Here is a 13,829-nt window from a genome sequence, read left to right on the forward strand (position 1 = left end):
CTGCTGTCTTCAGATCTTATCACCATCTTACCAGTACCTGGAAGCGTGCACGTAGTGGGCTCTCCATACCTATCTGTTGAATCGTTGAATCAGTCTGGGTCAGATGACTGAATAGTCCCCCCATCCTCCACGAGAATGCTTATGTCCTAGTCCCCAGATTCTGTGATTATGCTACCTCAACATGGCAGAAGGAGGTTTGCAGATGTGTTCAAGTTGAGGAGCTTCAGAAGAGGAGAGTGTCTTGGGTTGTCCAGGCACACTCAAGGGAATCAGAAGCATCCTTGCAAGAGGAAGGCAATAGCGCTGGAGTGAGGGGGATGCAGGGACAGAAGCAGCAGTTAGAGAGCGATGCGATGTTGCTGGCTTTGAAGCAAGTGAAGGAGCCATTAAGCAGGAACGGTCGGCAGACCCTAGAAACTGGAAAAACAGACAACGGATCGTCCTCTAGGCTCCAAAGAGTGTAGCTCTGCCAACAGCTGTGATTTCAGCCTAGTGAAATCCACTTCAGACTTCTGCCCTGAAGAACTATAAGATAATGAATCTGTAGCAATACGTAAAAATTGTCTTAAGTAACTAAATTGGTGGTAATTTATTATAGTACCAGTAGGAAGCTAATACAGTTGTCGTAGCTGAAAGGCTTTCCTGACCTTGTCGTCCCCCAGGGTCAAGTTAAGTGCTTTTCTTGCTCACTCCCGTGCATGCCAGTGTACTTTCCCATGACTCTGTTTCCCTGCGTGTAAGACGAGTACTTTCCTCACTGCATTGGTATGAGGATTAAATGAGTTATATGAAGTACTTAAAACAGTGTCTTTCATGTAGTGAATGCCCAGGAAATGTTAGCTGTTTCTTTTTCCCACAATCTCCCACTTATCACACCATTGTACTTGCTGGATGAAGAAAGAGAATGGAAACAGAGATTAAGATTTGGGTCAGCAGATGGCGTAATGGTTACACCACTAGACTCCCATGGTTTGAATCCCAGACCCAGTGGCTTAAACTCACACCGAGTATGTACATGCATGCCCCAAATCCCAAGAGGTGAATGGAGGAGAAGGGATTATGGTGTGGCCATTCCCCGGGGGTGGGGATGATTTCTCGCTTTCTGTCTCTTTATCTCTCTGTCTCTCCAGCAAGTGTACATACCCTATAGCAAAAAATGTCTCTTAAAAGAGAGAGGGGAGAGAGAGAGAGAGAGAGAGAGCGCTATGATTACTAAATATCTGTCTTTAGTATTCTCTAACCATGGGCCTATTTCCAGAAAAAAGGGATCAAGCCATCATTCCTTCTACAGCAGGACCTGCCTAGCAAATATTTTTTGTTAGTCCTGCCTGACCCCCATCCACTTTGCTTTTTCTAGAGGGTGCATGTGCTCACTAGAGAGAGAAAGAGACTGAGAGAGGAGAAAGTATTCCCCATAGGGAATGGTCATGCTGTAATCCAATCTCCTCTTCTCCATCTCTCCCTCCTTTCGGGATTTTGGGCATGAATGCACACATGTCTGGCATGTTCTCAAACTGGGTCTGGGACTTGAGCCATGTAGTCAGCCCTGTGGGAATCTGGCTGCCTTAACCAGCAGGCCATGGAGCTGGCCCAGTTCTGGCCTTTTGCAGGATATGTTTCCTGACCCCTATCCTGCACATCTACCTTGAGCTGGAAGCCTGGGGCCTGGCTACACTCACAGGTAGCTTCAGCTCCAAGAGCAGAACCTAGGGACCAGCAGGTGGCATAATGGTTATGTTGCTGGACTCCCACATGACTGACCGTAGTTTGAGTCCTGGACCTGGAGGCTTGAAACTCACTCTGGGCATGTGTGCATGCATGCCCCAAATCATGAGAGGAGAACGGAGGAGAAGGGATTGCAGCATGGTCATTCCCACTGGGGATAGAGGGGGTGATTTCTCGCTTTCTATCTCTCTGCTTCTCTGCCCTATAGCAAAAAATCTCTCTTAAAAAAAAAAAAAAAAAGAATCAAGCCTCAGAGCCCTGAGAGCCCTGAGCCCCTCTGCCACATTAGCTGGGAACTTCAGATCATTTCAGGGAGACATGATTCAAAGATGACTAGATGGTTTCAAGCCGGTTGACTCAGAAAGTGACTGAGAGAAGAACGCTGGAGAGATGGGAGGACCGTGGCTGCTGTGATGGCCTCCCCTGCTGGCTGTGGGACCCTGGCACTCTACCCACCTGCCCAGGCTTAGCTTATTCTCCTGTGGGCCTGCTTTGCAGGAGTATGTAAGGATTAAAGGGAAAGCAATCCTCAGGCACTCAGCACAGTGGCCCATCCACAGACAGCACTCTCCAAATGTCAGCAGGCATTAATTTGAGCAGAAATGATTATTAAAAAAAAAAAAAAGATGATCTGGGGCAGGCAGGTGGAGTGGCAGCTGGACTCCCACATGGCTGACCATGGTTCAGAAAAAATGAGAAAGTGAGCTTGCTTTCTCACTTTTCTTCTCTCTCTGGTCAACTTCAAAAAAATAAAATAAAATAACAACAATGAATAAAATTAAATAAAAAATTATTCTTTTGAAAATAAAGATGATCTGTATCAGTGACTTTCAACTTTTTAGTTTTGGAAGGGTCTCTTAGTCTTAAAAGTTATAGAGGACCCCAAAAGACTTTTGTTTATATGTATATTGTATCTCGTGATATGATGGGACTTCGAAGAGTTCATAGAGAAATAGATTTTTATCATGAAAAAAATGGAAATCCTTGCATAATATTTTTTTGAGAGGTTTTTGCTATAGGGCGCGTGCACTCGCCAGACAGAGAGAGACAGATAGAAAGCGAGAAATTACCCCCCAGGGGGATGGCCACGCCGCAAACCCTTCTCCTCCATTCTCCTCTCGGGATCTTGGGCATGCATGCACACGCGCCCAGTGTGAGTTTTAAGCCACCGGGTCCAGGACGCAAACCACGGTCGAATACGTGGGAGTCCAGCGACATAGCCATTACGCTAACTGCTGGCCCCTCATGCATAATATTTTCATAATTCATATTTTTTGGAGAGATTTTTGCTATAGGGCGCATGTACTCTCCAGAAAGACAGACAGAGAGAGAGACAGAGAGACAGAGAGACAGAAAGCAAGAAATCACCCCCCAGGGGGGATGCCCACACTGCAATCCCTTCTCCTCCATTCTCCTCTCGGGATCTTGGGCACGCATGCATGCACATGCACCTGGTGTGAGTTTAAGTCACCGGGTCTGGGACTTGAACTGTGGTCGACTACATGGGAATCCAGTGACGTAGCCATTATGCCATCTGTTGTTCCCCATAATTCATATTTTACATAAATTTTTAGAAGATCTTTCATGTTTTTATTGGAGATTAAAACTGAAATTATTTAAATTATGTATCAATTTATATAAGAACAATGATAATAAACTCATTATGCTTTCTTAACACATTGTTAAAAAATAAAAAATAGTTAATTTTTTCAAAATAAAAAGAATTCAAGTGCTATTGCTTTACATTTTGTGACTCTCCTTTATGTGTGGTTTAATAGAAGTCTGGTCGGATCCTCACATCTGCTTCTGCAGTGGGTCCATTACACTATCACAGGGTTGGTGTGTTACAGTATCATGTGTCAAGTGCCCTCTGGAGAACCCTGAGCACTGGTGGGAGACTGACAGCCAAAATAGCAGATGGCTTCTTTTTTTTTGGAGAGGTTTTCGCTATAGGGCGCGTGTGCTCGCCAGACAGACAGAGAGACAGAAAGCGAGAAATCACCCCCCAGGGGGGATGGTCACGTCGCAATCCCTTCTCCTCCATTCTCCTCTCTGGGTCTTGGGCACGCACGCACATGCGCCCGGCATGAGTTTTAAGCCACCGGGTTTGGGACACGAACCGCGGTTGACTACATGGGAGTCCAGTGACATAGCCATTACGCTAACTGCTGGTTCCCGCAGATGGCTTCTTAGTGCTATTATCAGATAGTTTTTAACCTCAATGACTGCCTAAAGGGGTCTCAGATGGAAAGCACTGATATATAAGATCTGTTTAGAAAAGAATGTGTTACTTTATGAAAAAAAGTTACAATAAAAATGAGATTACATATCATCTCCATCACATGGGCAAAAATGAAAAGAGTGACGATGTCAGGTGATAGTGTCAATTCTGAGGGTGTGAAACATCGGGAGCTCTTAACCTGCTAGTAGAAGTATGAATTGGTTCAATCTCAATAGATATTACCAAATTTCTCTTTAAAGTTAAAAGTGCTCATACTCTATCACCCTTGACTCCATTGAAGAATTAGAAATGAGTTATAATATATCAATTTTTACTTAATCAAATATTACAGTTAAATCCTATCACAAATAATAATAGTATAGAATACTACAATAAATGGTAATATGTATTTATGTAATAGAATGCTACAGTTAAAAATGAAATAACTAGAGGGCCAGCAGGTGGTGTTCTGGTTAAGGTGCTGGATTCCACATGGCCAACTCTGTGGTTCGAGTCCTGGATCCAGTGGCCTTGGAAAGCATACTGGCCACATGTCCATGTGCACCCAAAATCCTGAAAGGAGAATGGAAGAGAAGTGATTGCACTGTGGCTATTCCCCTGGGGGGAGGGGGTAATTCTCTCTCTGTCTGTCTCCAGCAAGTGCAGGAGCCTTATAACAAACTGAAAACAAAAGAAGTCATGTAAACATGAATACATCTCAAAAACAAATGAAGGTGAGCAAACAGAGTAATAAGGATTTAGATAGAATGTACCATTTGTATGAAGTTTAAAAATATGTGAAAAAAAGTATATATTGAAGATGGGCCCATATAATCTGCCCTCCTTATTTTTTGCATCTATGGGCTTATCTAACACATATTAAAAAACAAACAAACAAACAAAAAGCAAAGAAACAATTGAGGCCAGCAGGTAGCATAGTGCTTAAGGTGCTGGACTCTCACATGGCCAGCCACAGTTCAGGTTCTGGGCCTGGCAGCCTGCTTTTCACTTTCTCTCTTTCTGTCTCTCTCTGGTAAGTGCACATGTCCTATAGCAAATAAATAGTGATAATAATAATAATAATAATAATAATTCTATAAAACCCAATAACAAATAAAAATAATATAAACAATACAGTATAATAACTATTAATATTTGCATAGCGTTTACATTGTATTCGGTATTGTAAGTAACTTAGAGATGATTTAAAGTATACTGGAAGGTGTGTGCAAGTCAAATGCAGATACTGTACCATTTTATGTAAGGGACTTGAGGGACCAGCAGATGGCCTAATGGTTATGTTGCTGGACTCCCACATGGCTGACTGTGGTTCAAGTCCCAGGCCCAGTGGGTTGAAACTGATGGTGTGTATGTGTGCCCACAATCCCGAGGAGACTGGAGGAGAAGGGAATATAGTGTAGTCATCCCCTGGGAGGTGATTTCTTTCTGTTTCTCTGTCTCTCTCTGGGTCTGTGGTGAGCGCACATGCTCTATAGCAAATATCTTAAAAAATAAAAACCAAAACCAAAACCAAAATAAAAATAAAAATAAGGGGCTTGAGCATGTGTGGATTTTGGAATCCTTGGAGGATTCTCAAACCAAAGCATCTGGGGATACTGAAGGACCACTGAAACCATCATGCACAGGCAAGAAAAATTCCCAATTCAGAACAATGTAAGCTCTGAAGAGCAAAGACCTGGAATGAAATAAGGGAGGCGTATGGGGAAGCTTTGACTAAATCTGTAATGTCTTATTTATCTATTTTTAAAATTACGGGGAAAAAAAAACCTAGCTAAGTTCTGTTTCAGCATTTATTTTGAGAAATAGAGTCCTGCAAGAAAACAGGGCCATGCCAAGAGCAGCTTCATATTTATTTCAGGAGAACAGCTCAATGAACTTCTTCTTCCTTCTTAACAAGTAAAAGTAGCTTTTGGTTGGGGGGGAGAATGGACGAAGGCCAGAACAAGGCACTCAGAGAAGTGTTGGCCCATTCATTCATTCTCCAATGAATGTTTTTTTGAACACCACCTGCTTTTTTTTTTTTTTTTTTTTTCAGCCAGTTTAGCACCAGACACTGAGCAAGGTTGCTAGGCCTGGAAGACATAGATAAACGATCTTATCTGCTCTCTAATGCTGGCTGTGCAGAGAGGAAGATGTAAATGAGGATAGAGGGCAGGGTAATATTCAGCCTGGGAGGTCAGAGAGGAGCCAAACCCACACTGAGCTGATGCTCAGGCTGTTCAAGGTGGGGTTCCTCCTAGGACTAGTCCACATTTGAGGCAATTACATTAGGAAAGATGCACAGGAGCCAAATCATGAAGGGTACCGTATGCTGTAGTGAGGATTCCTCTACTCCCAACCCCTCCCTCCAACAGGAATGCAAGAAGATGTAAGGTTCTGGAGGGACAGAAGAAATGGGGACTGAAGATTTGCTCTTTCTTCCTCTCTCACATTTCCTTTTGTTTTATCCTCTTATCCCCCTGCAGATTCATCCTTCTAGCCCAAGGGCAATAGCTGGAGGAAAGAATAGGGAGGACAACAGAAAGAAATTCTAAATAATGATAGCGAAGAGGAAAGGGGAGTTTTTTGGAGCCAACTGGCTGGCACAGTGATTAGTATTTAAGAGATGCATGTAATTTAGGCATCTGAACGCCAGAGAGTGTCCTAGAAAATAAATTTCCCATGCTATGCAGCAATTCATCAGCCCCAAACTTCATCTCCCAGTTATTTATGAGTTTGCATAACTTGAATAAATGCCAGGCAAGTTTTTCTGAGTTTGAGTCTTCATGTAGTAAGTTTATTTTAGACTACTGGATTTTTTCCCCCTAAGACCAAGGTAAAAGTTCCATTTTCACACTAAAAGGTGAAGAGTATTGATGTTTGGGGATAAATAAAGCAGTCATTCTGATAACTCTCAACCACAAGCTAATTTTTCTCTCAATTTAGAGGCAATTAAAAAAAGGGTGATATTTTTACCTGAGATGTAAGAGTAAGTGTGGAGCCAACCCTGTGACTGTGGGTTAAGGGTGCTAGATCCCACATGGCCAAGTGCATGGTTTGAACCCCAGGCTTGGCAGCTTGAACAGCACAGCCGGAATGTGTGTATGTACACACCCTAAATCCTGCTAGAACGGAGAAATGGAGGGGAAGGAGGTGCTGTCTGACCACATTTCAGTAGGGGGTGCTTTCTCCTTCTCTTTCTCTCTCTCTCTGTCCTGTCTCTCTAGCAAATGCATACACTCTCAGGCAATAGAGTAAATAGATAAATGACTGAGGAGCCAGCAGGTGGTATGGTGGTTAAGGCACTGGACTCCCATGTGGCTGACTGTGGTTCAAGTCCTGAACCTGTTGGCTTAAAACTCATGGTGGACATATGTGTATGTGTGCCAAAAATCCTGAGAGGAAAATGGGGGAAAAGGGATTGCAGCATGGTCATCTTCTTGCGGGGTGGAGAGTAGGGATTATATCTCACCTTCTGTCTCTCTGGTGAGTGCACATGCCTAACAGCAAAAATATCTCTAAAAAATAAACAGGAACCAGCAGATGGTGTAATGGTTGCATTGTTGGACTCCCACATAGCTGACCCCGGTTTGAATCCTAGACCTAGAGGCTTAAACGCATGCGGGGTGCGTGTGCGTGCCTGCCCAAAATTCCAAGAGGAGAATGAAGGAGAAGAGATTGAGGCGTGCCCCGCCACCAATCCCGAGTGTGTGTGTGTGTGTGTGTGTGAGTGATTTATCGCTCTCTTTCTGTGTCTCTCTGGAGAGTGCATGCACCCTATAGCAAAAATCTCTCTTAAATAAGTCAGTAACTGTGACTGTAGATTTAGCAGATGGCATATAGGCATATTAATTTTGTGAGGTAGGTCTATGAAATTAAAATAATATATGTAAAGTTAGGGGCCAGTTCATCTAGAGTCATGGCTGAGTCTGTGCTTTGAGTCCTGGACCAGTGGCTAAAGAATCAAGCCAGGCACATGTATGTGTGTGTGTATGCCCAAAATCCCAAGAGGAGAATGTAGAAAAAGGGATTACGGGGTGCTCATACCCCTGGAGAGTGATCATTCATCTTCCCTTTCTCTGTACCTCTCTCTGTCTCTCTCTAGCAAGTGCGTGTACCCTATGGCAAAAATCTATCTATCTGTCTATCAATCATCTATCTATCTATCTATCTATCTATCTATCTATCTATCTATCTATCTATCTAATCTATGTGAAGTTCTAAAATATATTGAGCTTGACTTAATACTTTTGCTTATGCTATTTGAGTATAAGGCTAACCACACAACTCTGTTAGTGATGACAAGGTTACTATTTGATATCTCAAAGAACAAGTTGATTCCTTTAGCAATGTTTTGAACAGTCAAGTCCACTCCTTAGAAGTTATATGAAAACATTTTAGTGGAACAACTCTAATTTGGAAGTGATAAAGATTTCAGCTCTGAAAATAAATCACCCAATGTTTCAAGTCCAATATTGTCTAGATTCTAGATGTCTGGGTAGACTTTTGTGTTAGAACAAGAAATAGAAACTGAGAATGACCACAGGAGTCATAGAGTGGCACGGCAGTAAATTGTGATGCTCTGCAAGACTGACTAACGTGGGAAGGTTCTGGGCTGTCCCCTGGAGGCCTCTCTAAATATGCTAAGCACGTGCTTGCTCATGATCCAGTGTTGGCTGAGGCTGGGGGTGGGTTGCAGCATCAAGTCCCTGCTGGGAGTGCTGTCTCTCTGTCTGTCTGCCTTTCCTGTTCCTGTTAGAAATAAATAAAGAAAACTTAAAAAAAAAAAGTGACTGAAAAAGTATAGCGAGAGATCATTCAAAAGCCTACTAGAGGAACTTTAAGAGGAAAATAACACAGTGATTTCATCAAAATGAGATGTAAAAAATAAACAGATGGAGACCTAGCAGGGGGAAAAAGAAAACGTTTGAACAGATCTGTTTTCCTTCCAAATAATTTCCAAAAATAATCGAACCTGTAAATGTTATATAATGTACGATTAGTAATGTTTTTATTGCAATTCCTCTAGTTTTGGTCTCCTTTTTAGAAACATCTCTGTGACCATATATACAGAATTGAAAGACATGTGCTTCTCAAAACCAATAAGGGGAGAGGAAGGACGGACCCATGAGCCATGTCAGCAATTCCGATTACGTTTGGCTGCATGTGAGAGCGGCCTGGCTTCCTTGGTTTCAACAAGGAAGATATGAGTGTGGAGTTGGGCAGGCCAGAGCAAGCGCTAGTGTCTCAGGGAGTCACTCAGGGCTGGGCTGCTTCTGGCTCCTCCTCCGTCCTCTCAGCTCAGCCAGCAGACATTGTGTTTCTGCTCCAGGCAAGAAAAAGAAGGACAATGACCCAGCCAGCAGACATTGTGTTTCTGCTCCAGGCAAGAAAAAGGACAAGGAGTAAAAAGTGAAAGGCAGAGCCCGCCAAGATGATCCTCTCTCAGAGCTCTTCTGAAGTTCGGCCCTGTGATTTCTGCCTGCACTCAATCAGCCAGCATTGATTCTGTGGCCACCTCTCACCATAAGGGAATCAGGAGGAGGGGAGGGTTTTTTAACTGGGTACGTTGCCACCTTAAATGGAATCAAGATCTTTTGACAGAAAAGAGGGGGAGAGAATGCTCTTGTTCTTGATTTTAAAATGTCTATGTTATCCTACTTGACATTAAAGAGAAGTTAGGATTACCTTCTTTCTCTCTCTCTCTTTTTCTTTTTTCTTTTCTGAGAGAGATTTTTTTTCTACAGAGTGTGTGCACTCGCCAAAGACAGAAAGTGAGAAATCACTCCCCTAGAGGGGATGGCCACACCGCAATCCCTTCTCCCCCATTCTCCTCTCTGGACCCTGGGCGCTCACACACACATGCCTGGCGTTAGCTCCAAGTCGCCTGTCTGGACCCAAACTGCAGTTGGCCATGTGGGAGTGCAGCAACGGAACCATTATGCCATCTGCTGGTCCCAGGATTAACCTCTTTTTCTTATGACCTTTCATTTCCTGATGTACCCGAGAGAGTACTTTGCACGCAGTAAAGATTCAGCAAACATAGTTGATTGGCCAATGGATTCATTTTTCCTACTCATTATGAAGCATACTACATGTCAATATAGTAATCTATTTACAACCAAAATATATATCCCTGCCCTTGAGAGACTTATAGCTGCAACTTCACACATTTATATATAGGAAATAGAGAATTGTCTAATTGATACAGGGACTATAATTAATTTGTTTTGCTTTCTATTTGTTTGTGTTATTAATGTACCTGCTGGACCAAAATTGGTCTTAGGGGCGTTTTTCTCAAATTATTTTGTTAAATGTGACCAGTCGGGCAGAAAAACAATGGGGGCAACTGACACTTGAGTTTTCATTGTATTGCCATTGTGGGATGAACACATATCCTTACTGCTGCTTCTTTTCTCTATATAAAACACACACACACACACACACACACATATATATATATGTATAACAATGGTCATCTGACACAGGCATTGGGCAGGTGAGCAGCCTGCATAGACTCTGAAATCAGACTGAGTTTCCTAGATCTGCCCATTTACTAGCTGTGTAACCAAGGATATGTGTCCCAGTTTTCCTATTTGTCTGGTAGGGTGATGATTGTACAAACTACAGGAAGCTGCTGTGAAGGTTAAGTGAGTTATGTATGAACAGTGATTAGAAAGAACTTGGCAGATGACATGGTGGTTAAGGAGCTGGACTCCCACATAGCTGACCATGGTTCGAGTCCCGAACCTGGCGGCTTGCTTTCTCTCTCTCCCTTTCTCTCTGGTAAATTAAAAAAATCAGTAATAATTGGGACCAGCAGTTGGCATAATGAGGTTAAAAAATCTCAGCATGGGGACCAGCAGATGGCGTAATGGCTACATTGCTGGACTCTCATGTAGCTGACCAGGGTTCAAGTCCCAGACCTGGTGACTTAAACACACCAGGCAGGTGTGCATGCCCAAGATCTTTTTTTTTTTTTTTGGAGAGATTTTCACTGTAGGGCACGTGCACTCGCCAGACAGACAGAGAGAGACATAGAGACAGAAAGCGAGAAATCACCCCCCAGGGGGGATGGTCACGCCGCAATCCCTTCTCCTCCACTCTCCTCCCCGGATCCTGGGCACGCACGCACACGCGCCCAGCGTGAGTTTTAAGCCACCGGGTCCGGGACGCGGTGCTCCACGGCGGATTCCAGCGACATAGCCATTACGCTAACTGCTGGTTCCCACATGCCCAAGATCTTGAGAGGAGAATGGAGGAGAAGGGATTGAGGCATGGCCATTCCCCCTGAGGGGTGATTTCTCGCTTTCTGTCTCTCTATTTTTCTGGTGAGCGCATGTGCCCTATGGCAAAAACCTCTAAAAACTAGTAATAATAATGATGAATAAAATTAAATAAATAATTCTCTAAAAAAGAAAGAACTTGGCACATAGTAAACACTCAATAAAAGTGAATTACTACTGGGGCAGGTCTGTGGTATAGTGGCTAAGGACACTGGTCTCCCACAAGGCCGACCGTGGTTCGTGTCCTGGACCTGGCAGTTTGCTTTCTCACTTTCCTTCTCTCTTTCTCTCACTCTGTCCCTCTCTGGTCAAATTAAAATAAGTAAGTAAATGAATTAATGAATCAATAAGTAAGGTTAAATAAAATAATTCTATAAGAAAAAGTGAACTACTAATATGTAGTATTTTCCAATGATTTATTTAGATGCAAAATAGGATTAGTCTAGACGTACAGGCCTGTTTTTCTTGCATACATGTTTTCATCGAGTGTGTCCACCATCAATATTTTCTTTTTCTCCTTCCCCTCCTCCTTCTTTTTTATTTAAGAATTATTTATTTAATGTCATTTATCATTAGTATTATTTTTAAATTTGCTACAGGGCATGCATGCTCACCAGAGAGAGACACGGGTTGGGGGAAAGTGAGAAAGCAAGCTGTTAGGCCCAGGACTTGAAGCATGGTTGGCCATTTGGGAGGCCAGTATCTTAACCACCACACTACCTGGTGGCCCCTTATTCTTCTTTAAAAAACATATTTTTGCCTATGTGTGCCTTGCCATCTTTCACTGGGCCTGAGCAAGAACCCCTGCAGAGACAAGGGGAACAGTTCAGATGGCTTCAGATGCGGGAAGAACCAAGCAAGCTGAATGCCAGGAACCAACCACTGTGACGGGCTCTGCAACTGGGTGTCAATCAAAGGACAGCGATGGGGCCTGTCAGGAGAGATGTTGATTTCAGTTGTCACACATATCCCTTTTTGGACTCTTTTCAGGACTCTTCACTCTACCCTGCAGTGGTTTGAAATGGATTTTATTAAGCTTTCCTTACATTCTTATATTATTTTGGTCTCTTTGTATCTAAACTACACAAGAGCCAGGCTTCTCCTGACTGTCTGGCTCTCTTCCTCTGTTGCATCAAATCCAAAGAGCAAGGTCAGGGGTTCAGAGGTAGGACGCCTCTTGTTAATCAACAGAGCAATGACCGTGTTGTGTTGTTCCCCTTCTTAAATTGCTTTCTGCAGCAGAGTTATAAATAGGGTACTCTGTGATCTGTGGGTCGAAGGGGAATGATCAGGCAAATGATTTTTTATTATACTGTGTCTTCTTTTCTTTAGGCTTTTGCTGTAGGCTGTGTGTGCTCACCAGAGATAGTGAGAAGGAAAGAGAAAAATCATCCCCCCAGGAGGGATGGCCACTCTGCAGTCCTTTTTATTCTAATCTCCTCCTGGGATTTTGGGTATGCATGCACGTGTGTGCGTGTGTGTGTCCACATACAAACACACACACACACACACACACACACACACGTTGCGATTTTCAAGCTGTTGGGTTTGGGACTCAAATCATGGTCTGCCATGTGGGAGTCCAATGCTTTAACCACCAGGCCACCTTCTGGTCCTTATACTGTCTATTCTTAACATATACTAGAATGTCAAGGGTTTGACCCAACGGCAATTAAGGCAAAGGCACCACAAGTCTTTTTTTGCTCACTTTTTGTAGTTTTTACTTCACAACTTATCTCTCAGTAAGCCGGTAATAGGACTTTAAAAAGTAAGTAGAAATTTTAACCCCCAAAGGAACTTGTTAATTTTTATCTTAACGAATTTATGATTGATGATACTCCATTTTTCCTAATTCTGTTTGCAAACCAGAAAAGGAACAATAATGCCCACTAATAAACAAAATTAAAAGTGCCTTTGAAATCTCCTTATTTCCCTAATTGGAGAAATTTTTGGAGTGCTTGTCAAAGGAAAACAGTTACGGTATTTGCGTCTGAATATCACTGCTTGCTTTTGTTCTACTTCAACTTGAGTATTTTTAAATTCTTGTATAAAATTGCTCTTCCCTTGTCACAAATATTGTTTTTTTAGAGTAAGTTTTTTCTTTTTTATTTTTTAAGAATTGTTATTTTAAAAATTTGCTAGAGGCTCATGCACTTGCCAGAGAGAAACAGAGAGAGAGACAGAGAGGGAGAAAGTGAGAAAGCACGCCCATGGAGGATGGTCACGCCACAATCCCTTTTCTCTTTTTCCTTTTCGGATTTTCGGCATGCATGCACATGCCTCTGGCGTCTTTCATGCCACTGGGTCCAGGGCTTAGACTGTGTAGTTGGTCGTGTGGGATCCAGCCTCCGTAACCACTATGCTATCAGCTGGCCCTAAGTTCTTTCCCCAATGTGTACTACGTTACACTTCCATATTTCTTGTTGAGAATATTTTTCCTCTCTGAATTCTATGGAAATGCTGTCTTGTCAGCATGTTTGATGTGGTGGATGTGGGTTTCATTTTATTCCAGCAAAGCATTTAGCTCATTTTCTTTCTCATCTTTCTGGGTAGAAAGAAATATAAACAGTGACAAACCAAGTTCTTCACAACTCTTT

This window comes from Tupaia chinensis, unplaced genomic scaffold (genome assembly GCF_000334495.1).
Source record: "Tupaia chinensis unplaced genomic scaffold, TupChi_1.0 Scaffold000076_1, whole genome shotgun sequence".
Taxonomy (NCBI): Eukaryota; Metazoa; Chordata; class Mammalia; order Scandentia; family Tupaiidae; genus Tupaia; species Tupaia belangeri.